General features: G+C 32.4%; 1 protein-coding gene across 3 annotated transcripts in view; it reads left to right on the top strand.

Moving 5' to 3' along the window:
- The window catches only part of LOC118197545 (acyl-coenzyme A diphosphatase NUDT19-like), a 146,621-nt gene that overhangs the window by 44,549 nt on the left and 76,481 nt on the right, over window positions 1-25,591 (top strand). The window contains exon 1 of one of the 3 annotated variants that reach the window (XM_035369067.1): window positions 3,606-3,727. The exons of the other annotated variants lie outside the window; for them this stretch is intronic. The gene's annotated coding sequence lies outside the window, so the exon portion shown is untranslated. Of the gene's footprint in view, window positions 1-3,605; window positions 3,728-25,591 lie in introns of those variants that run through there. 3 annotated transcript variants of the gene reach the window in all.

Genomic DNA, 25,591 nt, shown 5'->3' with positions numbered 1-25,591 from the left:
TATAAAATCAAATGCAAAGCGTTTGATTCCCTAACAACTAAAGCTGATACAGGTATTTTATTTCAAAATTTCCCATTCCAATTTCAATTTGCATTGAGGGGTAAGTAATTAAACTAGAAAAATCTGAGATTAACTTTTCTCCCTTAATGCTATTCAATGTTGTATTTTGTGATTTACTACCGTCATCAATTTATAATTGTGTTACTTTTGATAAGCTTAAACTATAAATATTTTTCATATTTAATTATTTTTAATAATATAACGAATTGGTTACATACCAATATTGAAGCCTGCCAATGATTTCGAGAACAAAAATTTTCTAAGATTCTATAAAGATCTCCATTTTGAAAAATACGACTGTATTGATTAACACGTTTCACAGTAATTTGCATAGAAATGCCTGTTTCTTAATCTCTTAACAGCAGAAAAGGCCATTAGCAACCGAGCGGTAAAGTCACTGAGCGCTGGTAATTCGACCTGCGTTCGATTCCACGGAAATGGTCTGGCTGTATGGTTATTTTCGTGGCTTTTCCCTCGTATAATGCGGGTACAAGTCGGTTTGCCTTCGAGAAGGCATGTCACCACTTAGGTAGAGAGGCCTTGTATGTTTTGCCGTAACTAATAAACCAAACTAATATCAGAAAGCTTTTGCTAAACTGATATTTTAATTTTAGCAACGTATAAATACAAACATTTCGCTTTTCAGTTTGTATACGGCCCCTAAAAGCGAGCTAAAGTCGAGTTGTCACTTATATGGTGCTCAAGGACCATGCCAACGATTGGCGCGTTTGACTCCTTGTCACGATGAATATCGTGGACTTGTACTGACCAAAGGGAACTTAAATTGATGATTACAATTCCTTTAATGTCAGGATCGTCTCTAATTTTCGATAGTACTGGATATCAGTTTGGAATCATTAATATGAGATTTTTGAAGACTTCGTTAATAGTATTTGCATTCAGTATAAGAATGATTGCATTCCTTAAAAATCTTCCATTTATAGCAGTCCTACGATTTTAGTCCAATAAGAATAGTAAAATAGCTAAATATTAATTTGTACTCTGTATTTCATTCAGTTAAAATTATCTAACTTAAAAATTTTTTTAATCATTTTATTCCGATGAATCCGAAGAATAATAAGAAAAGTCCATGCTTCTGACGACAGGAAAAATATGCTTTCTATATAGTGTAAAATTATATTTAGTTGATTTAGCTTTCTATTTGATTCTGTTAAAATAAAAGAGTTTGTTAATAATAAGGTTCAGTATTACATAAATATTTTATGTAAGTTATTACATAAATCAGAAATCCACGCGTACTTTTAAGTATTACTACCGGTAAAGTAATATTATTTAAAACAACTTTTCTTTAATAATAAATAATGAAAATTAATTTTCTTCAATAAATTATTTATTTTACTTTCCTTCCACTGAATACGACGTTATTGTGTTTTGTTTGCATTTTTCTGCAAAACTATGAGTTGTATAAGTACAATTTCTAGATATTTTTAATTCACTCAGAACGAAGAATATCGCTATACAACTTTAATTTGATGTAAGAGGCATACGCATTCATGTACGGATATGAAGTGTAGCTCAAAATTCATTATTTAAGATGACCTAATGAAGTGTTATGTGCAACCTAAAGCGAGATATATTTTACCTGCAGGGCAAAAGAGAAAAAGACAAATCATGATTATCGCTATCAGATGTATGATTATTTTCAATAATGGCATTATTGCCTCACTCCACTGAGCTTATCAATTAAGCTTAATGTACGCAATAATTTATTGCGTAATTTTAAAATCACATAACCCTGGATTAAGACACAAGTTATTCGAGTTACTGCCAGAGGCGCATGCTCTTAGGCTATCCAGATTTCAAGTATTTTTAAAAAATTAACTGATCTAAAACATTATATTCTTATCTATACGTTTATTACATTAAATTCTTTCATATTTCGTTTTATTTTTAAACAAGTAAAACAATACGTAGGCTTTTCCAGCGTTATTGCCTTAAGAATAGCGATCGACGTCTTTTGTTCGCAGCACAAAATGCTCTTTCAGACACACGCATCATTCTGTTCTTTCAACATTCTAAGCGCAATAAAGTGCTATGTGATACATTTCTGTCTCTGTAATTCATGTTTGTTCTCCATAACTCTTAAAAATATCAATAAAAAATATCTAAAAGATTTTCGTATTTTTAAGGTAGCCTAAAAGTGTCTGTTAAGGTTTTTTACGCTCTCGTTGAGCTTGCAGTCCACCAGTCTGCCGTTACACTTTTACTAACCCCCCTTTTTTTTATCTTTTCAGCTTTATTATTAAGCATTAATTTATTCACACTTACTTATATACAGTTCAAGAGCAGAAGTATAAAAATTTTTAAAGCAGCATAGCAGTATACGTTAGAATTACCGGTGCAGCCTCAAGTGCCAAGTGTTGGCATTGTATGTTTCTTTTTTTTTTCTCCAGTATCTTCTCAGTTCATTATATCAAAGCTCATTTTCTTACTAAAGATAGCTTTACAAAATCTATTTTGTTCTTTTATTATTAGCTTTTCCTGTGCTTACTTTATTTATTAAATATCACGTTTTCGGCGCCTATGCCACGTAAAATTCGATTGAACAGCAAAATCGCAAAATATTTAAAAACAACATATCTTTAGAATTTCCGATAGATGTATAGCGGTGGAGATAAAAATGCTTAATTGCATAGAGTGCTCACTGCTTGCTTTAAAATCGTTGAGATTGTTGATTAAAAATTCTTTAAAGTCTTACAAAATATGAAATAATAATAAAATAATTTCGAAATGCAAAATTTGGGCTTTCAGATGCCCATATTCTGATGGAGGACTGCGTTATTCAAAACTTGCTAGGTGGCTCTAGGTGCCGTTATTTTTTCGCAATGCGAGAAAACATACATATATTCACTCAGATTCTTCATTATTTAATTTCTTTTAAATATACAGGGCGATAATAATTGGTGTCTGCAATTTGAAAAGTCATACAACGCATTTTAAGTGCTTCGACGCAAAATGCCGTTTCGAGAGTTAGTCCGCAAAATGCCGTTTCGAGAGCCGTTAGTCCCATTCTAGACTAACGTCTAGAATAGACTAACGTCTAGAATTCTAGACTAACGTCTAGAATGGGACATATGGTTTTATACATTTGGTTGAATGGTTTTTATACATTTATTACCCCTTTTGGGGTAATAAATGTATAAAAACTACTCCAAATCTAAAATGCTTTCTCGTATTTCACTATTTCTTTTATGTTAGGATCGTTGCATGTAACTGGAAATATTAGAATCTATAAAAAGTATTCAAATGTTTCTAGACGCAACGGCAGCAAATTCATTCCTCTTTCTTTCTATCCACCATCTCAGAGAATACGACGCCCCAGATTTCAGGCAATGTCATCGGAAATAGAGCATTAACTATGTCATATCAGCAAAAGTTATCTTACTAAATACGAGCATGTATTTCACCACACACTCTACATAATTGCGACAAGCAGCAGATACAAAGTGAAATAATAAAGTTTCCGAAATTTTGAATGCAAGAAATTATTATACAATGGATAGAAACACATTTTATCATATATGTCCCAATAAGGACAGTCTCAATGTTATTAAGTTCTATTTCATTACATGTCAACGAGTGGTGCGGTTCACTTTTTTTTACCGAGTTATACAATAATCAACGCCGCGGTCAGTCAACTTTCCCGGTAAGAAGTTTATTACTCTCTCGTGGAAATTTTTTTTTTTTTAAATACGTGTGCGCTGAATTATTTTTTTAAATACGTGTGCGCTGAATTAATATTAACTGTTAATTTTCAACTCTGAAGCATCATAAATTAAATCTAAAGATCTTACCTGAAATAGGTTTGACTGTTAATTAAGTCTTAATTTCGATGCATTCAGTTTAACTGTTATTTTTGTTCCGAAAGGTAACAATTTTATTAGCCTTTCTTATGATTAAACTTGCCATACTTTTTTTAATATTTCGTTTTCTTGAAGTTAATAACGATTTAATTTGTGTGTTTACTCGTATTACATTTGCTTTATTTACAAAAATGCAACATTATTTCTTAGTTCGGAAAGGGTTCTCCTTTCTGTAGCCACGTCCTGTTTCTCCTTTCTGCAGCCACTTATAAATTACGGTTCTTATTTCATTATCTTCCTAAAAGCAGTATGATTTCAGTCTCCTTCTCGGGCATTTTTCCCAGTTTACACTTTATCTGTTTTCAAACAAAGGTACAATTGTTAGATTACTGTTTAGGAATATAAATTTAGAAAACTGCTAAAGGCTATATGACAGAATATCACTATGCTTGCCTAATATTCTGGTACTCGATACGGCATTTTATGTAAAACTGGACAAATAAATCTAAAAAACTGCGCTCAGTGCTGTACAATAAAATGTATTTAAAATATTATTACTTATTCAGTAATTAAGCAAATTTGTAACCTTAGTTTATATTTTCATTATCATTTTTAACTATTTTTTTACTTTCATATTATAATTACAATGTTTTCTTTATATGTATTTATGTAACCAATATGATAAACCACAAAAAATTATATAACTGTTTCAAACAAATGGTGAAATTTGATACAACCCATTACGAAAAATATGAAATCTAGAACAATTAACTGTGAAATTTGATAGTAAATATCAACGAAAATCTTTTAACATTTACAGCCACTGGTAACATTAAAAAAGTTATGCATAGCCTGATCATTTGTGTTAAAAACTGAGTGATGAAAGGAAAATGATAGCACTTCTTTTGTGTATGAAAGTTACCGATCTTGTGCGCATCAGTACTAATAAAAAGGAGAAATGCGTGTTTAAATTAGAGAAATTATCATATCATCTGAAAAGTATAACTATTTATTTTACAAAAAATTTCAAAATTGCTTTTTCTTAGAGAAACGAAATTTAAGTCGGTTACCATTAACTTAAGATATAGAAAAGGCGAATGTGGCAAAAATACTTTCGCTCGAAACTTTGTGTACAGTGAAGATTCTGCTTAATTTCATGAGTTTTTTTTTTTTTTTTTTTTTTTCCCTGCTGAGTTATATTTTAATTGATCTACTACTTTCGTTTAATCTTTAAATATTTAATTTCGTTTAATGTTTGTTTTATTTTATCGACAAGTTTCAAAATGTATATACAACTTGGATTGATTATCTATTTTTTAAATCTCCCATTCTAACTGCCTTCGCTTATTCGATTCGTCACAGAATCGAAGGAAGGAGTTGATATATAAAACATTAAGCAGTACACAAACGACTCTCTTTTTAAAGTCTTGTTGCCAGATGTATGTAAGTTATTATTATAATTTGTAAGGAAATGTAACTTTAATTAAATTTAGTTGCTGAGGTATTCTTTTTCATACATAATAGTAACAAGTGTTACATCACGAGTTAGGACACTTTTTATCTCATTCTTAGCTAACTTCAATGATAGTATATCAATTGTAACTGAATAAGCAGAAAAAAATGAGAATACATGCGTTGTTTTTATTTTTTAAACTTACCTCTCTTAAATATAAATATAAATTTTTATTATCTTCTTTCTTAAATTTATGCTGATCATTTTACAAAATTGTATTGCTATAAATTATTTACTGTAGCTAATTTACTTTTATTTTGTGTTTCTTGTATGTTTAACAAGAAAGCAGATATTTAAAAAGTCAGTTTTGATGAAAATTTTAATTTTCTTTCAAAGAAGATTTCAAAATACATGTTTTATATGTAGGTATGAAATGAATCAAAATATTCTGAAGGCAGATAGCCCTCGAGGCTTTGCCGTAATTAAATAACCTAACCTAACCATTCTGACTTTTCTTATAATTTAAGGTGCCTTTTGAGTCGAAACATGCTTTAAGAGATAAGTCTCAATTTGCTTTAGTTCTTGTGAATAATTTTTCATAAAGAAGCCTAATTGTCATTTGTAAGTTTATTACCCTCTAGGTAGCTTATGAGCATATTATTTGATACTTCATGTAAATCAATTAGACGATACATAACACTTATCTTATACATAAAAATGTCTCAGAAGAAACAGATTTTATAAAGTATTTAAATAAACTTATAACATGTAGCCTATGCATATGAATGTGCCTTAAGAATTAACAAGTTAACTATCATTTGTTAAGTCACAAATCAAAATTTAAAGTAAAGTGGGGGAAAATATCAGAACAGTATTATAATAACGATATTCTAATTTAGAATTTATAAATTAGGGAACAAGAACAGAGAAGAGGTACTTAAAATGTTCCTCATACATACAGAAATGTTTGTTTGAAGTGTTTGAAGAACGTTAAATTAAGAAGTCTTCCTCACACACTCATAGTTTTAATAGCTAAACAAATCAGTACTGCTATTTTCCGTGTGTCATATTTTCTATCTAATAGACTAGTGATCTTCAAGCCGTGTTCTGTGGAACCCCGGGGTTCCGCGAATCAAAATAAAAATTCGAAAAGAAAATTTTTAAGTACTCGCACTAGTTGACTAGTGTTTATTAACTGAAAATATAAAGACACATTTTGTTTTATAGATTAGTTTTAAAACTTAACATATGGTCATCTTATGTCAAAGAGAAGAATGTACAATTCTTTGCAAAATTAAACAGTTTTCTAATGGAAAATGAAATGAATTCAGATGGCAATGTTAAAAATTATACAATAAAGCCCCTTTTTCAATTGGAGAAATCTATGACAGAATATTTCTCAGAAGAATAAAACTAAGTTTGACTGGATAAAAAGAACATCTTTTCGTGTATTACAATAAATGAAAAGTCTTCCTATTAGAGGAAAGGGAACAATTTATTTACGTTTCAAGAAACTCGACGTTAAAATGTAAACTTAATCAAGAATATCTCCCCCCCCCCAGACGTTTCGGTTGTAGATTCATTCAGAATACTTAGAAATCTCTCTCACAGCTATGACTATTTTAATAACATTTGAAACAATGTATTTAAATGAAAATTATTTCTCAACGTATGAGACAACAAAAACAAAATATTACAAATTAAAAGCATAATATGAAATGCGATTGCAGATAACATGAATAGAGCTACACTTCGACTATTTGCGTTTTAAAAAAATGCAGGCACACTACTGCTGCTAAATGTAACTTATTTGACACCTGCAATACAAGTTAATGCTATTAATGAGTAATCACACAGCTATAAACATTTTAATAAAATTTTATGTTAAACGTTTTGAATAAAAAATGCAGTGCATTGTCTTTACCTAAAAAGTAACTAAAACATACTGTTATGTTTTAAATATTATTTAAGGTATGTTTTTCTAGGGGTAGGATGAGTTCCCCGAAAATAACCTTATAATTCTCTAAGGGTCCCATGAGTCGACAAAGTTTGAACACCACTGTAATAGACAATGTTTGAAGCCAGATAGATCGAGTATGTATATCTCATGTCTCGCACCTGAAAGACATAAAGGTTGCAGTTTTTAAATAAAGGTAATTGAGCAGTATAACAAGTTCTGCAAACTTTGTTTTCAAACAAGCTAGAATACTCCAATTCCCAATGTCAAGGGAAAATAACAACGGTATCTAACAGAGGTGCTGCCATCTACTGTGGAATAAAGAATCTATTTCTTCCATTTGTGATTACTTGCTGATCCTTAACATTTGCACCGTTACAGCGGTGGTCTTAAAACTGTTTCCCGCTGAACCCGGGGTTCCACGAGTGAAAGGCTGAGGTTTCGCGAGTCAAAATGAAAATTCGACAAGAAAATTATAAAGTACTCATACAAGTTAACTAGCAATTATTAATTTTAAAATGTACATATTTGAAAATTAATCAGAAGCATCGTGCGTGAGCTGCCGATGTCAGCAGTGACACACATGTGAGAGTAGCTAAGTTTTTTTCATTGGTTTCAATGTGTATGTAAAAATATTTCTCACACAGCTATAAACATTTTAATACCATTCGGAATAATGTATTTAAATGAAAAATCTCTCTCAACGTATGTGGCAACAAAAACAAAACATAGAAACAAATTAAATGCAGAATATGAAATGCGACTGCAGATAACATCAATAAAGCTAGACTTCGACATGAAGCGCGAATTAATGCTATTTAAAGGGTAAATAACGTTAATTTTATGTTGAAAATTTTTAACAAAAAATACAATACTTTTCTTTAATTGTCTTTACATAAAGCGCTTATAATATATTAATCTTTGATTTATTTTAATCCATATTTTTCCAAATGGGGCATAGAGTAGACTGTAGAGAATGTTCTTATTTTCCCTTCATTATTTTCAAACATTGCATTACTAGAATATATAATTTTATTGAACTAATCTATTTCTATATGCCAAGGTAACCAAATTTAGTACTTGTAAAAACCATATATTATAATACTGGAAATATTCTAAGAGCTGCAGTTAGATAGATTTATCATTTTTGATGAAGTAAAACAGAGTTTTGAAGAGAAAAAGTAAGAAAAATGGATGATATCCTCTCCCTTTCCATTTTAATTACTGAGCTATTGCTTCCAAAAAAAGGAGAAATATTTTATCCGAGTAAAGAATACAGCAATAATGGAAAAAATGGGATCAGCGATTATTCTGTACTCTTAATATAAATGTTTATCATTGGAAAGGATAAAAATAAGTGAGCGGTGCATCACAGCGGATTGCAGAGAATTTGGAATTCAGATACGAATGTTATGTTAAAAATCACTCTCAACAGGTTTTTTGCACATAAATTTAATTTTTTCTTTCAGAACTAATATGAAGATTAATAGCTATTATATGGAGATTATACCTAGCTTTAAAGCATTTAATTGACTCACTAGATACGTAGTGTTCCATGAGATGTGCTGTTTTTCTTAATACAGTTTTTGATTTCATATACTTATAATGTCGTTCGATAAGATTCCAGTATAATTTAACTTAGCGTCTTAACATTGTGCTTATCGTTTCCACTGTCCCGATAGTCACTATTAATTCTGAAAATAGCACCTCTACAGCAATAAGCTACGGTTTCATTATTTGCCTTTTATTATATTTTGACGACCAGACTGGCGCTTATTTTGAAATTGATGTAAAATAACTGCACTATTAATGTAATTTAAAAATGAAAATAGTTCACTGTTTCAAAAAGCGAGATATTGGTCTAAAATTATATTCTAAATATAAACTAAGTCTTTATAAAGCCAAACAGCCTCATGCGGCTCACGAGTTACAATCTGCCTATGCCTAGTAGATAAAAATATTTTCTGTAATGTCTTCTTGCAGCATACTGAAAAATATTGTTAACTGCTGATAAACTGCACTACTTTTAGGGCGATGTTCTGATTCGCACAAACCAAAGTTTAAAACTTTTAAGTTTAATGTTAAACAGGTAAAAAACTTGCCAGGGTTAAATTAATATAAATTTTTAGAATACTTTTGAGCCTTTTATTCATAGCTATGACTAAAATTTCTAAATAATGAAATAAAGTGACTAAAAAAATCTTGGCTAAAAAATTAGTTTTTTAGTATGTTAGTTCCTGATGTACTCATTTCATTTTTATGGACAATGAATTGGTATAAGAATTCACAGATGATTAGCACACTTTTATGTTAAGGATGAAATTTTTCACTATACTTTTTAATGTAAATATAGAGCTGGGGCTCTGAACCATGGAAGAATTTATTATTTCAGGGGGGGGGGGGAATGATGGCAGCCTTATATTTACCTGTTAAGTATTTTAGATTAAGATTTATAAGGCCTGTAAATTTGTGACTGAAAAATATCTATTTTTATTCAGATTTTAGTATTTATTAACATTTCCTATACTTTTTTCTTGTATAATTTATAAAATGCTTTAAAATATTACCGAATTTAAAGAAATGTACATGTATTTTCCGAGTTTGAGAATGGAGGTGGAGGGGAATGATCGTCTATGCTCGTCTAATATGAATGCTGAGAACAACTGAGATAGAGGAATGTGTACTCCAAAATTCAGTCCAGTTTAATTTAACGTAAATGTAAGTTATTATACCACTATGTTTTCATTTTAATCACTCAGCCGTATTTCATTAACGCAACTTAATGTTTATTAAAAATTTTGTGTAAATATAAGTTTCATAACATCAATTTTATAACTATCTTTAGTACCTAAAACATGCCTTTAGTTGCTATTTTTATTTCACTCGAATTTAGTCCGAATTCCAAAAGTCTGACTAGGAACAAAAATCGAATATTTGGTAATTTGGAAAGCATCGTATTACTTTGCATTGAGTGTTATTAATGTTTGTAGTATAACTAATAAATGGTACTTCTAGAGCCACATAATATATGCAGCAATGACTAGCAATTACGAACTAATTTATTCTTAAGAGTAATTCGCAGAACGGTAGCTCGTTAAGTACATTTATTAGTTCGAATTTTGCCTCCTAGATGGCATTACTACCGCCTATTCCTAGATGGCCGTGCGCTACCACACAATCGCTTTGCGTTGGGTAGGAAAAAAATGTTATTTTCACTTCGTGTTATTTATTATTAATGTTATTTTTCACTTCACAGCATTTTTATTTTCAAAAAATGAATTGGTTATTCCGAAGTTTCGCAAAGCAAGATTTGGAAAAATGAGGTATGACAATCTCCGCTGCAGTAGTAGAGATAATGATCCAGATTATTCGGAACTTCATTTCTCGCTCACTTTTTATTTTAATTCTGGTAAAATTAAGTTTTAGTTATCTACGAATTTTTAATTAGTTTGAATTGTTTTTCTTGTTAAAATTACGAATTTATTATGAATGGTAAATGCAAAAAATTAATATTGCTATTTTATTAATATCCAAAAAATTTAATCCAAAAAATATTATATTAGTTTAAGCTGAATAAAAACATATTATTCATTTTGTTTTATGAAAAGGAAAGGAAGAAAGGGGGGAAATACTTCATTTTACGGCAAAAACACTAAAAATGCAAACAAATACGTGTATTTAATTTTGGGGGCTACGTAAATCGAAAACAATTTCATTGCTTTATTTGAAGCAGAAATTAGCTGTATACTTAAGCAAATTGTTTAATTTCATTACTTCATTACTTTTTGATTTAGTTCTCAAATTTAGTTTCATTACTTAATTTTGTCAGAAAAAAATATAGCTTGTTTGTCAGAAAAAAATATAGCTGGCATTGCATTTCATGAGACTAAAAAGTATTTTGATTTTTAACTGCATTATCTTTACCGATAAGAAAAAAAAAAAAAGTATTTTAAAATATAATAAATGAAAAAATAAAAGTCTATCATTTCCATTCAGTATTTAACCTTTAGAAAAACGTCAATCCAGTTATCTGAATTTTCAGGCATCGAAATTATCTATGATCCTAGTTAGATTGCATGCTTGGAGTTATACCGGGTGACCTAAAAGTCTGTTAACATTTGAAAGTTCAATAATTCACGGAGTAATTTAGGTAGAGAAGTAAAAATTGACACACATGTTTGAAATGATATGGGGTTTTATAGAAAGAAAAAAAAGTTTCAAAAAAAGGCCAACATATGGCGCTGGGCAACAAAATGTCAGGGACGTCGCATTAGAATCATGTATGAAATGAGCTGTAGTGAGAGAGAGAATCAATCCCTTCATGACGTCGTCACTTTTCTATCCTCGCCTCCAGGTGTCGATCACGGTGGAATGTAGATTTATCACAACAAACGTGATCAGACCCTTTTTCTTCGAGAAAATGCGTAGTTCTACTATTCAAACTGTCAATGTGACGGGTGCGAGGTACGCTGATATGTTACAGTATCGCATCATTACTAGACGGACTGATAAACCCCTTTCGGAAGGTGTGACTTTTATACAGGATGGCGCTCCACTCCATATCGCTACGCGTGGGAAAGATCACCTGCACACATTGTTTGGTGAGGATCGCGTGCTGAGCCTCCACTTCCGTCATGCTTAGCCTCTCAGGTCCCCAGATCTCAGTCCGTGGGGTGATTGGTTGTGGGGTTACGTGAAATTACAAGTTAACGCGATTGTCGGACTTCATTAGGGATGTTAAGCGACAACATCCGAAGGCATTTCACCATACCTACAGATATGCTGTACAGTGCTATTCACAGCATTGTCCAGCGACTGCAGGTATTGTTGATGAATGAAGGCCGACATCATGAAAATTTGTTATAAAAAACATAGGATTTGCTAAAAATCATCTCTGTTGTTATGCTAATTATTGCTTTTGTTAGCATATGAAGCGCCATCTGTTTCCGTTTTTTGCTTTCAATAAAGCCTCATTACATTTCAAGCGTATGTGTAATTTTTTCTTCTATACCTACATTATTTAATGAATTGAAGAATTTTCAAATGTGAACGCACTTTTGGGTCACCCTGTATTTCATGAAGGTATCGCTCCCCTTAGACAGATTAGCCCTCGTGAACTTTATCGTATTCAGGTCACTTAACCAAGTCATTTGCTCCCTTATCATCTTGGATTATATTGGATAGGAGGAAAGGTTGAAAAATAGTAACAATATTGCGCACACTACCACCGACGAGTGAATCCTGTACCACAGAAAAAGGCTATATTTATGATTTTAGACTGTAGTTTTTTTCACTAGTCTGGTGGATATTATTGCAAGTTTTTGCCAACGATCGGATATTTAGTCGAAACATTTTCTTAAAAAGCATTTGTAACCGAATTATGCTGAGCGCATACAATAACCACAATATTTTGTATGGTAGATTCTATTAATATACAACTCGTAGACATATACAACTCATAACATAGAGCAGGATTAATCACTAAACAAAATAAGCATGGGCTTAGGGAATCAAAGAAAGGGGCACCGGAAAAAAAAAAAAAAAAAAAGTGCTTAGAAGCTCAAGAAAGGAGGCTTCGCAAAAATTTTTCATTTCCTGTTCTAACATGGAAAGTACGGTGAAGCTAAACCAAGATCAACAGAATGGGTTAAAAATTAGCGCAAATCTATGTGAGGGCACCAGAATCTTTAAGTGCTTAGGACCTTTAAAAAGGTCTTTATGCAGATTGATCAATTTTAAGTAAACAGTTGCAATAAAAAGTATGCTTAGTCTTCTTTTCCTCGAATTTTTTCTGGAAACTTTTCGCTTTCAGTCACGCACAGAAAGAAAGAAATTTAACTTTGACCTCTGCCGGTTTAATATTGAATTCATAGCAAACCAGATTTACTTGTTTCATAGGTGCGTCCTCCAAATTGCCATAGAAGGTGAAACAAATAATCAAGAAAACAAGACACCTAACCTGTATTTAACGTTTTCGAAGTTGTTATCGTAAACAGTCAATACAAATGATACTGTTTGCAATTCTTCATTTGCCCTTGACTTATTGTCCTCATGGAAGGTTACACATTTCGCAAAACGTCCGACATGGGGCCTCCGAAGATAGCTTTAAGAAGCGTTCTGTTTTTGAAGCGGAATAAACACGTTCATGTCTTTTAAAACAATTTCACTATTGTTTTGTCTTAAGATATAGATCACTAAGTCTTCCTAAATTTCAGTCCACTGCACAACTTCCGACTCTGCTTGCATCCAAAAGACGACATAATTTTGAAAAAATTTTACGTTAACCAACCTTTGTGTAACCGGATAAACGAAAAGCTAGTTAATCTGAAAAAGCAAAAAACAGCCTTTATATACTATATCCACAGGGGTGACTGTAACTAAATGAGAACACCTGCCTTAAGACAGGGTTCATAGGGTTCTACAAAATATACTTATTAAAGTTACTGATGTTAATACATTTTGACTTTTTTTTTTTTTTTTTTTTCAATTACCTTTTGGTGCCCAGAAAAAAACCTGATTTTAACAAGTTCACAATATCTTGAAAATTTTTAGCAGCTATTACTGAAGAGGGAAAGCGTCATTCGCAGTGCGAATTTCGAGCGGGCGCTTTATTTCGATTATAAAGCGATTTATGCATCGCATTATGCATAATTTGTGCACAATTTATCAGCAGGAATTTTGGCAAGTAGCAGGAATTTTGGATTTCCTTTAAGAGGGAGATTATCAGTTCGTGAAGTACTATATGGTTTCGTCCTACAGTTGCATCGTGAATTTCAAATATGTTGTTATTATATGGCTATATAGTCATATAGTCTTCTTAATCGTACCACTGTATTGTCTACGAGTTTGGTTCATAGGGTTGATACCATCTGCTCCTGTAGTCAGTACAAGGACATTTTCCATCGTCTTTTTGAGAGTCTTCTCTGTCTGCTGCACCGATTGTCTATGTTTTGGCAGGTTTTCATAGCTTCAAAACACCCCAGATACTGCTTACATTAGAGCCTTGGCAAAAAATACACTTGAGCTTATTTATTTTTCAGTGCGCAAACATGATTCTTGTGATTTGTCCACACTTTGCACATCTTGTCTCTTTGAAACATAAGATGCGAAAGTCGTGCTGTCACCTTAAATGTGACCAAAGCTTATGCCAACTACAAATGCAATCCTGTGCTCTTGCCACGATAATAGTCATGGACTTTTTCTCATATTACTGTTAAAGTGAGATAATAGTAATCACAATAGCAATATATAAGAACATTCAGTATTTCTATTTTTATGCTATCTTACGTTAAATTTACAACCGATTGGATAAAAAGTCTACCATCATCAAATGCGTTATGCAAATAAGAATTCCTTGCTTTCCTTTTTGATATTTCTTAATTTATGATTTAAATAATATTTTTCCTTTTTACTACGGCATCTATATAAATTTATAGGCTTTTCGTCTAAAATCTATTTATTTATGGCTATCTTTAAGCGATTAATTTATAGATTACGCAAAATTTTAGGAGAGATGTATTTGGAAAAGACTTGTCTTCAACTGGATATCAGCCCCATAATAATTAGTATTATACTTTATTTCCGATGGAGTGCATAGCTAAAAGGACTGTATGCGATTTTTGTATAATGTAAGAGAGTGATGGTAAATTAAATTTATAGTATCTCACTAAAAATAGATAGACTTTTAGTAGGACTATGACGTCACCCACTGTGTAGGTGATTACTACGCTTTTACTTTTACAGCTCTGCTGTATACCAAAACATTTTGTGCTAATTACAGTTTGTAATAACAATGCTCTGATTCACAATTTCATAAACTTAGCACAGTGCTCCACAGATTATTCAGTTCTTGGACTGAACGCGACTTTAGTCGACACAGCCAGTATGCACATATAATCAAGATTTAATGTGTTTATTTTCATCTATTTACTTATGATCCTGTAACTTGATTATATATTATTTAATGCACTATAACTTGTGAGGAAATGCTATTATTGCTGATACCTGCAATGTAAGTGTTCTCATTTGTGATCTCAATTCCTCTCTCCTTCGAGAGTTACTTTCAGGAGAATTCACTGTCATACGCCCCATGGAGCGCCATCTTAATCGAGCCAAATGTTTGATATTCTTGGCTTACAGAGCAACTTGGAACTCTACTGACAAAAAGGGCAGCTTATGCTGCCCTTAAAGGTAGTGGTGCAAGTCATCTTATTGGGTAGGTAGCGCATTCTCTAGACAAAATGTTAGTCAATTTGTTTCTATGACCATCGTGGTCTCTGTGCCCACGGAAAGTGGTGACCCTGGGAAACTGGTGTAACGTTAGTTTCTAAAGCCGGTATCACATCTACAAGTTATTCTCCGCATCAAAAGAAACATTTTACAGAATTTTTGTTTTTGGGGATATCTGGTCGGTTGACTTTGCGAAAACCAGGCCTTTGAAGAAATCGCACAAAGAACAGCTCTTCAAGCAAAACATTTTCATTTCAGTTCCAAAAAGTACCGTGTAATTAGACGGGATACGGCTTTCAACGAAACATGTTTCGTTTAGGGAACCAGCCAATAGTAGGCGACTGCTAAGCTCGTTTCTCGGAAAAGTTACTTCTTGCCTCTCGCACCATTAGATGTGATAATCACATAAGAGAGAGTTAAAAATCCAACGACCGTAGATTGGGGATCCATGAGCGTTGCTGCAAGTTGATAACGCAACAAGACCTCCTCTTTAGGAAGATTTTTGACTGGATGCTCGCCTCCCGCTTAATACGAATAATCTGTCTAGTGCCCGCATCAGAATGTGACGGAACACGTATTTGTAGATGACTTACCTACTCAGCCTCTGGGTTGCCTCTGTTAGGTTACGAAATGTGTACATTCTGGCATTCATCATCATAGTAATAAAAATCATCATTTTATTCCTTATTAACATATATGACAACAATCCCAGAGATAGCGTAGCAAAGGAAATAAATAATATTAAAAAAAATGAGCTAAAGGGTCTATATTATTTATTGCTAAATAACTAAAATCAATCAAATAAATTAGGTTTCGAACAATTTTCTGATTAAAAATAGAATATTTTTACCTAATTAATTATATTCCATGTATTTACAAGATTATAGTTATGTTTAAGAAATCTTTTATAAGCGAAACAAAATTTTATCGTAACTTAAAATACTTGTTAAATGAAGAATGTGAGATTTACATAAACACTTCACTGAAATCTGATACGATACATACGATAAATATATCTTTTTTTCCCCTTCAAATTGGGAAAAACTAAAATAATAGAGAAGGTCATTAAAATTATTCCGTCAATGCTGAAAATAAGCTAAAAATTGTTGCCTGTCTGAAATATAGATAATTATATTCTTCATGTATAACATGTCAATAACTCTATCCCAAGCTGTCTTTTAAAGGTTTTACTACCATGTCTTTCTACTCTCTGGCTATGATAAACGCGCGTGACCGAGGTTGTTTTATTTGACGAACTTTGCACGCCCTGCTATGTGGATGAGACTCTGCGCAAAAATTTACTATGTTGTCACTTCCTCGTTCTTCGTTTAATGGAAAATATCAGCAGGTGATATTCTACTTTCCATATCCAGTTTTTTACGAAGCGAAATATAAATGTTGAACATTTTCTGCGGAAGGGCGTCATTCTGCGGATCGATTACTTAAACTGCGTTGCCTGTGCAAATTCGTGATGCATTTGCGTCATTATTAAAGCTGAGAAAAGTGTTGTTACGAAAACTAAGGAACTTGTAATAACGCCTGCTTCTAATAAAATGTGTTAATTTTAGATCTCATGTGTCAGCTCAGAAATTCGTGTGTCATTAACTACGTTATCCAAGCTCAACGCTTTTCCAGTGAAAAGTTTACAGAGTACATCGTGATTCAATTAACATTTGTCTACAGTACATTTGTCTGTGTCAGAATGGATTGAAAGCATGAACTGAAGAATAATATATCTTCGCGGATGAGATCCGACTTCACGCAAAGTTGGCTCTGAAAAGTAGCTTAGTTTTTGTGGTTGCAGAAGGGGAACCATTGCTACACAAGCAAAGAGCAATAATTAGAAGTCTAATCACAACTGCAGTTATCCTTGTCCGCGGTTATCTGATTTCAAAAGTGAAGGTCAGATGTTGCGCAGTCTTTCTAGTGAGCGCCCGTAGAGCTGAAAAAATTAGAGTGACCAACTGCAGTCGAACGTTGAAGGTGGTAGAGAAAATTGCTGCAACCCCGCTTCTCTCTTTCCGCTATCGTTTCTGCATAGATTCGGAAGAACAAGCACATTCAATAAAAAGTGGAGCAACTGAAAGTTGCGAAACGAGTAAGTCACTTACTTATGTGTATCATGAAATTTAAACAAAAGACATTAAGGATAGTATTTTATATCATAAGACTTAAATTAATGAAAAATGTTAATTAAATCATTCTTCTCTTATGTTTCTTCAAAGATAGCAAGCTTTCAAAAGAAATCTAAATCCCCTTTATCTTATATTTTCTTTTTGTTTTCTTTTTTTCACGCATTTATTTTACTATTAGGCAAAATTCACCTTAGGGTAATGCTAGCTTTACAGAAAAGCTGTCCGCATTCTGCGTGAAGACTCGCAAATTTAAACTTGAATCAAAAATTATATTTTGCTTGAACATTCAGAATGGCGTATTTCTCTTCCGTTTATTACTTATAATTACAATTGCTCGCAATACTCTTGACGTATATTTACTTAAAAGGCATTGAAATTCGGGTTCTTTTCAAGTAAATTTAAGCATAGGTAATTTTGCAGAAAACGACTTACATCTACTTTTCTTGCATTCGTGATAAGTTGTGGCCTACTAATATAGTTAGATTCATCAGTAGTAGGTAGATAAAGCCAGGGATTTCTGATAATTCGTTCTGGGATCTATCGCCGAGGACTGAATGAGATATCTGCATGAAACTGTTATAATATCCCCGTAGATAATACAAATACCAATCTTTTTCCTTTTCCATAGATAGTATATAAATACTAATAAATTTTATTAATTAATTTATTTATTTAATGTAAATACTAATAATTTTTTTCTAGGCAAACAGACATTAAATGATTAACTGCAGTTGATTAACCTAATTTAACCTACCATTAGTTAGTCAGCTTTTAAAGAAAAATAACTCTAAAATACTTGAGTACGCTTTACTTCATGAATTTCAGATATGCTGTTTACCTTTCCCTCCTAAGCATTTGTTCTAATCAACTTAAAATTACTGTTTATTTTAAATCAAACATATATTTCGTACTATTCAATATCCAATGAGATAAAGCACTCGAAGCTCTTTGTCTGTGTGGAGACGGAGTCTTCATGGAAGACTTTTTAAGTGAAACAAGTTAATACCCACGTTTTCATTGCCATAATCATGAAAAATCTATATAGCCAACCCGTTCGCTGAATTCGAACTTGAGTCGAGTTAAGAATGTTTAGCTATCTTATCCATTCGTCTACTGTTAGATCTAAAATAACTGAAGAATAGAGTAATTTCCATCACTATTAATAAAACTTACACTGGAATTTAAATGCAAATTTAAACTGCAAGAATTTCACAAAAGAATGCATATTATATCTACATAGGTCATTTATGGCAGAAAAAAATAATATTTTATATAATGAGCATTGTGCAAAAACAAAATTGTTGCTACATTCATGCAGTTAACTGATTTTAGAATTGGTAATGAATTCTGAGAATGAAACTTTTAATCATTTGTCGCCACGTCAACAAATTTATACGATTACTTCAGTAAAATTATACGGATTAATTTAGACTTCCAAAGGTTGAACCGCTGATCCTTAAGACTTTCCTCTTTGATAGAAATGTCATGTTAACAATAAGTTTCTCAAAATTTTTAAATGTCTGAAGAGGGCATTATTAATGAATCTCAGCTATTTCAAAGCTGTAATTGAAATTAATCGATTACTGTAACAGTAATTGAGCCTGAATATTTTAGTAACTTTTATATAATACAGGCTAAATCACACATCACAAACGTATTAAAAAACTACAGAATAAATGCAGATTTTATCATAAAGACGAGCTGTTTCTTAATTTGAAGAGATTAAAGAGGAGAAAAGAAGAATAAGAGAATTTGAAGAGATTCCCTAACAGCTAACGGAATCATTTCTTCATAAGGGGTATTCACTAAAGGTTGAGTTAATATGACCACTGAGTACGCTGCAATCAGTGCTCGATTAACAAAGGCAGCGATCTCAGGGACATCATTCTTTGAACTCCTTCCAATATCCATTTTTCCTATTTTTACCAGACACACATTGGATCATTAGGAATTACAGAGGGATTTGGGACCCTTTAAAACTTGTGGCCTTGTGGGTCTAGGATGTAGGTGGTAATCCGATTTCGGTCTCTATTTCGGGAGCTGAAGGCTCTAACTCCATAGCCTTTTAGTGTCTATTCCTAATATGCAACATGAATAAGAATCTGTTTACTTTAAATACCCCACCACAAAGCTACTCTTAATGTTGATAGCTTCCAAAAGCTTTGCAATAATAAGTAACCTAACATAACCCATTAAGAACAAGAATGTTTTTTGTGAAATTTTTTATACCTTTATTTATGTATACTTATCAATGGCAATATAAAATTTAACTAAAGAGTATGAACTAAAATCTTTAACCAAGACAATTGTTACAAAATTCTAAAACTTCTAAAAGAGCTCTTTTATAAGATTATAGCTTTCGTGGCTGAGCATTTCTGCTCAGCTTTCGCTTTTTTTTTAAATTTACTTCATTTTATATGCAATGACTCAAATGACCGTTACTCGGTCTTTGATTCGTTGAATTTTACTGTCTTGTGATATTTAAGTTCAGTGTTTATCATTGTATTATGGTTTCTCAGAGCACGCTTAGTAAATTTAAAGTTCTGAAAATATTGTATTCCATATTACACAAAATAATATTGCTGTGTACCTGCATCGTATACTTTCGATTTAAAATTTTAATAGCTGTTTTCGAATTTGTACCAAATTACTCATTTAAAAAATGAAACATTACCTTTAAGCTTCTCCGAATTAATAATCTCCTTTTATATTATTCAAATTTTAATAATAGTAGATAACTAAGTTCTGCCATTTTTACAAATTAATTCGAATTTTTAACTTAGGAAAAGTACTTGATGACAAATTTCGACCGCTACGTGGGAAAATGCCATTTGAAATATATCAGAAAAATAGACCTAAACGAATGCATTTTATGTATCCCACTTCAGCTAACGAAATGAGATCGAAACGTTACCGACAATAGCAAAATTGTTCTCCACATTCTTTTTTAAAGTACTGATTGATCAACCCATAGATTCAAACTGAGCTCAGCTGTTTTTATGTGTTATGTATATATATATATTTTTTTTTACGTTGTGTGTACCTCTAGCTCCACAGGTGTGGAAGCAGACTTGTTATTTCTAGGCTTCCTTTTCTCTCCCTCCGCTTTCCGGGTCATTGACGACTCGGTTCATATCCGCTTAATTCGGCGTTCGCATTCCTCTCGTTTTAAGAAGATACCTGATTTGGGTCACGACGAAATCGCTCGAGGAAGGTCAAGTTCTTCCATTTAAGTTCGACAAATTTCACGCCTTCACTTCACTGAAAAGCTCTGTCTGTCAGACGATAGAGTGCATATTTTTACCAAACACCTTTTATCGCTGTCTTTCAGTCGTTATGCTACAACAGGTATAGTAAACCTCAACAGTGAGCAGCCTTCTTCTTTTTCCCCAATGGAATAACTTTATGAATGCATTCTTCCAAGGAACATAAAATGTTATGAATGTTCCTCATCTTCCTAGACGTGCCTAGTTAATCTTAAGATCTGTTATTAATTACTACAATTAATATATAATTTAAATTTAAAGTTTTTTTATTTTACTGTCATCGTTATTTATTTTATTATCATCGATAATATTTAGCACTAAAATGACGCAAAATTTCATCAATCACAATGTGCCAGTTGCTCTAAACAGTAAATATCTTAACGAAAAATCAATTTCTACTAACGTTTTACTACATCTAAATTTAGAGAACTATTAACAAATATTGGTGATCCCAAAGAGGAACGAGAATCCATGGATTCGTTCCATTGTTTAAACCTAAATATTTCTTCCTGTAAACCAATCTCCATTTGATATTCAGAAAGTCAGCAACTAAATTATTACTTCAATACCATTGCAAATATTTTTGCCTCAATTCGAATTGTGAACAGAAAAGCCATTCTTTGATTAATTAAAAGCAAAAGAATTAAGAACTTTTTATGTCTTTAAGTATAAACATAATGAAAAGAAAAATACGAAAGTTAATCAAATGTATTAACTGTACTATGTTAATTATTACAGCACAGATCTCGACGCTTTCTAGCTTAAGAGGAATGCTTTCATAGAGGAGTTCCTATGAAAAAAATTTCATGCATAAAAGTATATAGTATTTAAGAGTCCATTCGGTCGAACCTGGGCCAGCCCAGCAGCGGCTGAGCGGTAAAATTGCTGAACACTGGTCATTCTAACATGAGTTCGATTCTAGGCGAACGAGTTGGCTCCGAGTTGTATTTTCATGGTTTTCCACATATATATCGTGTATACGAGCCAGTTTCCCTTAGAAAGTCCTCCGCGAAGGTATCTTTCCTCTTAGGCAGATAGCCCCAGTGTGCTTTGCCATAATCAACTAAACCAAACCTGGGACAATAAACTGAAACCAATAGTGTATGTAACCTTCTTGGCTACCAGTGTGTTCATTAGTAAATAAATAAAGAAGGCTGAATTATTTTAAGGCCAAATTTATATCCAGATAACTCTAAAAAAGAGAGATAAAATAAAATTAATATCTGATCTATCTAGAAGGCATTTCAATAGTTTGCACCCTTAATTTACATATGCATTTTAATGTATCATAAATGCATGTGTACAAAGATGAAATATGCAGATGTTTGTGCTAAACTTCTTTTTCAAAGGAAAGGTAAAAAAATCAAAACGCAAGAGTTTGTAAGATTTGAGGACTTAAAAACATTTTAGAAACGGTACAATTGTTCTGCAGGCAACATTTTTAGAATTTAGGGAAATATCCTGCAAAAGAATTAACTATCCACAGAAATAGCACCAGGCGGCAAAATGTCTAGCGCCGGCCATGATTATACCTTCGCAATAATTTCATATCTACAACCATAACCCCTAACAACCTAATGTGTAACCTTTCAATTTCTTGTTCCACCAATTCCAATAAGAAGTGGAAAAGCATTCAGCTTAAAACTTTTCTGTTTCTTTTTTATGATTTTCGCTTATTTACAGCTATGAAGTAGGATCTGTCAGACACGATAACGACGGAAAAATATTTGAAATGACAACACAGACAGTATGTTAAAAAACAACCATGATAATGAACTCATTTATATATTTTTACTTTTTTTTTTCTTGTCAAAATATGTATAATTGTACTGAAGAAGGACGCCAAATTTCAACTTCCCCGGGGCGCCAGCAACCATAGAGAACCCTGTCCACGGAACTTTCATTCCTGTTAGGAGCTATTTGATCAGATGAAATTTAATTTTTCTACATTTCGCTCGAGCAGTGTAGCGAAAAGACGATTACTTGTATGTTTGTGTGTGTAATTTCATGTATAAAAATATATACCTCATACACTATGATCTGAATTATGGTTCCAAAATGTCTTTAATCTGAATTTTGTAGCAAGAAAAATATGTTATACAGGGCTTAATGCAAAGTATGTGAACATAATTCAAATCGTCACAAACGCTCCGGCAACCTGACCTGTATCATGATACATGAAAGGTTTTCATAATTTGCATAATTTCATAGTCTAATGCGACTATCAACGCGAAATCGCTGGAAACTGGAATCATTAGACCATGCCATCCGATGCCATTGTTCTGTCTACGTTCCACTCCAGACGTAGAATTAAGAGCTCAACAAGATTAGTCTACATTCCGAAATGACAGTAGTGACGAATAATCTTTTCTGTCACATTTCTTCAGTAATCTTTACTGTCTGTCTGAACTGCCTGATTGAAATCAGCAATAATTTCAAACACCATATCCCGTCTGCAATCCATTACCACTCATGCCCGTTGGAACGATCGAAAATTAAGGCAAAATTTTCATTTACCAAAATTAAATTATAGAAGAATATTTAAGTTATGTTGCAATCAAAATATTTAAAAATTACTGCAATGTTAATATTATGTTATGTCTTTGTCAGTTCCACTGAATTAACGTTTCACTACGGCATTGCACATTTTTCATGTACTCCTGCTTTAAAATAATTTCATGACTCTACAGTGGCTCCTGAACTGAAAGGTGGTGAACAATAATTCGTCACTACCAAGGTTTGGTGAATGGGTTCCCTAACCCCAGTCGCCCTTTAAAAGCGGGAGTATATAGTGTATCCTTCATTATGTAACGGTAGCACACTCGGCACGTATTCGAAAGTTCTATGATTCGAGTCCCAGTGAGGGCAATGCACATTTTTCATGTCTCCAGCTTCACACACACACACAAAATCTAATGACTCTATAGACTTATCCTTTCCTTAGATAAGGCAGCCGTCATGTACTTTGCGAAAATTAGGTAAAGAAGCATTCATAGCTGTTGAGTTTTCCGTTTTCCTATTCATCCTTATTCATACAATATTTAAATTCATTTTCAAAGTTTGGACCCTTTGCATATTTATTTTTCAAATTTATAGCATTATTTATGATCATGTTACAATCAAAGATCAATAAATATTTTATCTTTTAGTTTTGACAAGTTAATCGCTTATTAAACATAAAAATGAAAAATTACATTAAATACTTTTTATATATAATTTTATGTTTAATTTTTTATATTTAATCTTTTTATGCCATTTATTTTTATGTTTAATCTTTTCATGCCTGAAATGCATAGTCTTCAGATACGCCTGAATACTGCTCAGATGGATATCATGCTATAATTAATAATTCTTAATTTTTAATTATTCTTATAATAATAAATTTTGCTATTAATTTCATTTTAGCGCCATAATTTGATCACAGTGCCTTGATGTATAGATTCCAAAACCATAATGCATCATTATAAGTTTTTTAACGGTATTATATAATTTTTTTTAAATTGCGATATTTTCAAGTAGCACTCATGAATTCACCTTTGACAAAAAAATACAAAAATTGTCAAAATATGCATGTCAAAAATACAACATGAGTTCAATTAACAAATTTTTAGTACTGTTAATGCCACTATATATCATGACTTGCTATTCAGTGTCAGTTGAGCATCTTTGCTACAGCTTCACATAGATGCAGTTGTAACATACGCGGGTAATAAGTATCATACAAAAATGTTCTGCAATTAAATTTACATAATGTCTTTTAGTACTGATTACTTTACGGAGCAAACCAAGTGATGTATTGAAACTTCACTTCGAGAATGGCGTTGTTATCACATTTGTTTCTTGCCCTCCTCCCCCTTCTGCAATTATAAATGTTTCTATCGATATATAACATCGTCAGACTGGTTATTCTCCATCCCAATTGCTCTTCTGTCGTGATCTTCGGCTGCCTTGTCATCTCTTGTTTAGTCGCCCACCGAATACACCTCCATCGCCTGAGGAGTATATTCAAGATCTCCAGGCATGATTTGAAGTGTTTCTGAGTTTTGATGGAAAGGACTTTCTTCTAAGTTACAGTCAGACACCCTGAAATGTTCCTTCCATAACCTAAACAGGATACCGTCGTAGTTCGGATCCGTATGTCATCACTTCTAAGCCTAAAGTCGTTCAAGACGATAGGCTAGCCCCTTATTATATCTTTCGTTAAGTAGTTCCCATAGTGCCTATGATATAAATAGTATACTAAGACAATGGTCCTACGTGTATATCAGTTTGGAAATTCATGCATTGATTGGATATTTGACTTGTTGTGTGTTATATGTTGAAATTATTATTTTAGTATTGCTTTTATTTTCTCTAGCTATAAGTATGGCTTCCTGTCCAGGGATTGTACTGCTGGGGTTGTGCAGTCCTCGGAAAGAGGGCAATGTTTCAAATTTTGTAAATATGTAAGTAATTTTAATGACAGGATAAGTAAATCTTAGCATAATTTGTGTAATGAAATGCCTCGAGAAATCGAAGCTCCACCGTAAAAATAAGATTACTGGGGCAGGTTCATTTAATATTGAGGTAAATGACTTTCTCGCTACGCCGAGCTGGACGACGGTTTTAGCAAATAATTTGTGTCTCCAAATTTTGTGGGAAATCGCCAAAATTAGCCCAAACTTGGC

Source organism: Stegodyphus dumicola, chromosome 1 (genome assembly GCF_044657685.1).
Source record: "Stegodyphus dumicola isolate Sdum_Otavi_A_Nest chromosome 1, ASM4465768v1".
Classification (NCBI taxonomy): domain Eukaryota; kingdom Metazoa; phylum Arthropoda; class Arachnida; order Araneae; family Eresidae; genus Stegodyphus; species Stegodyphus dumicola.
The sequence above is the reverse complement of the archived record's forward strand: the minus strand, read 5'-3'. Positions and strand labels throughout refer to the sequence as shown.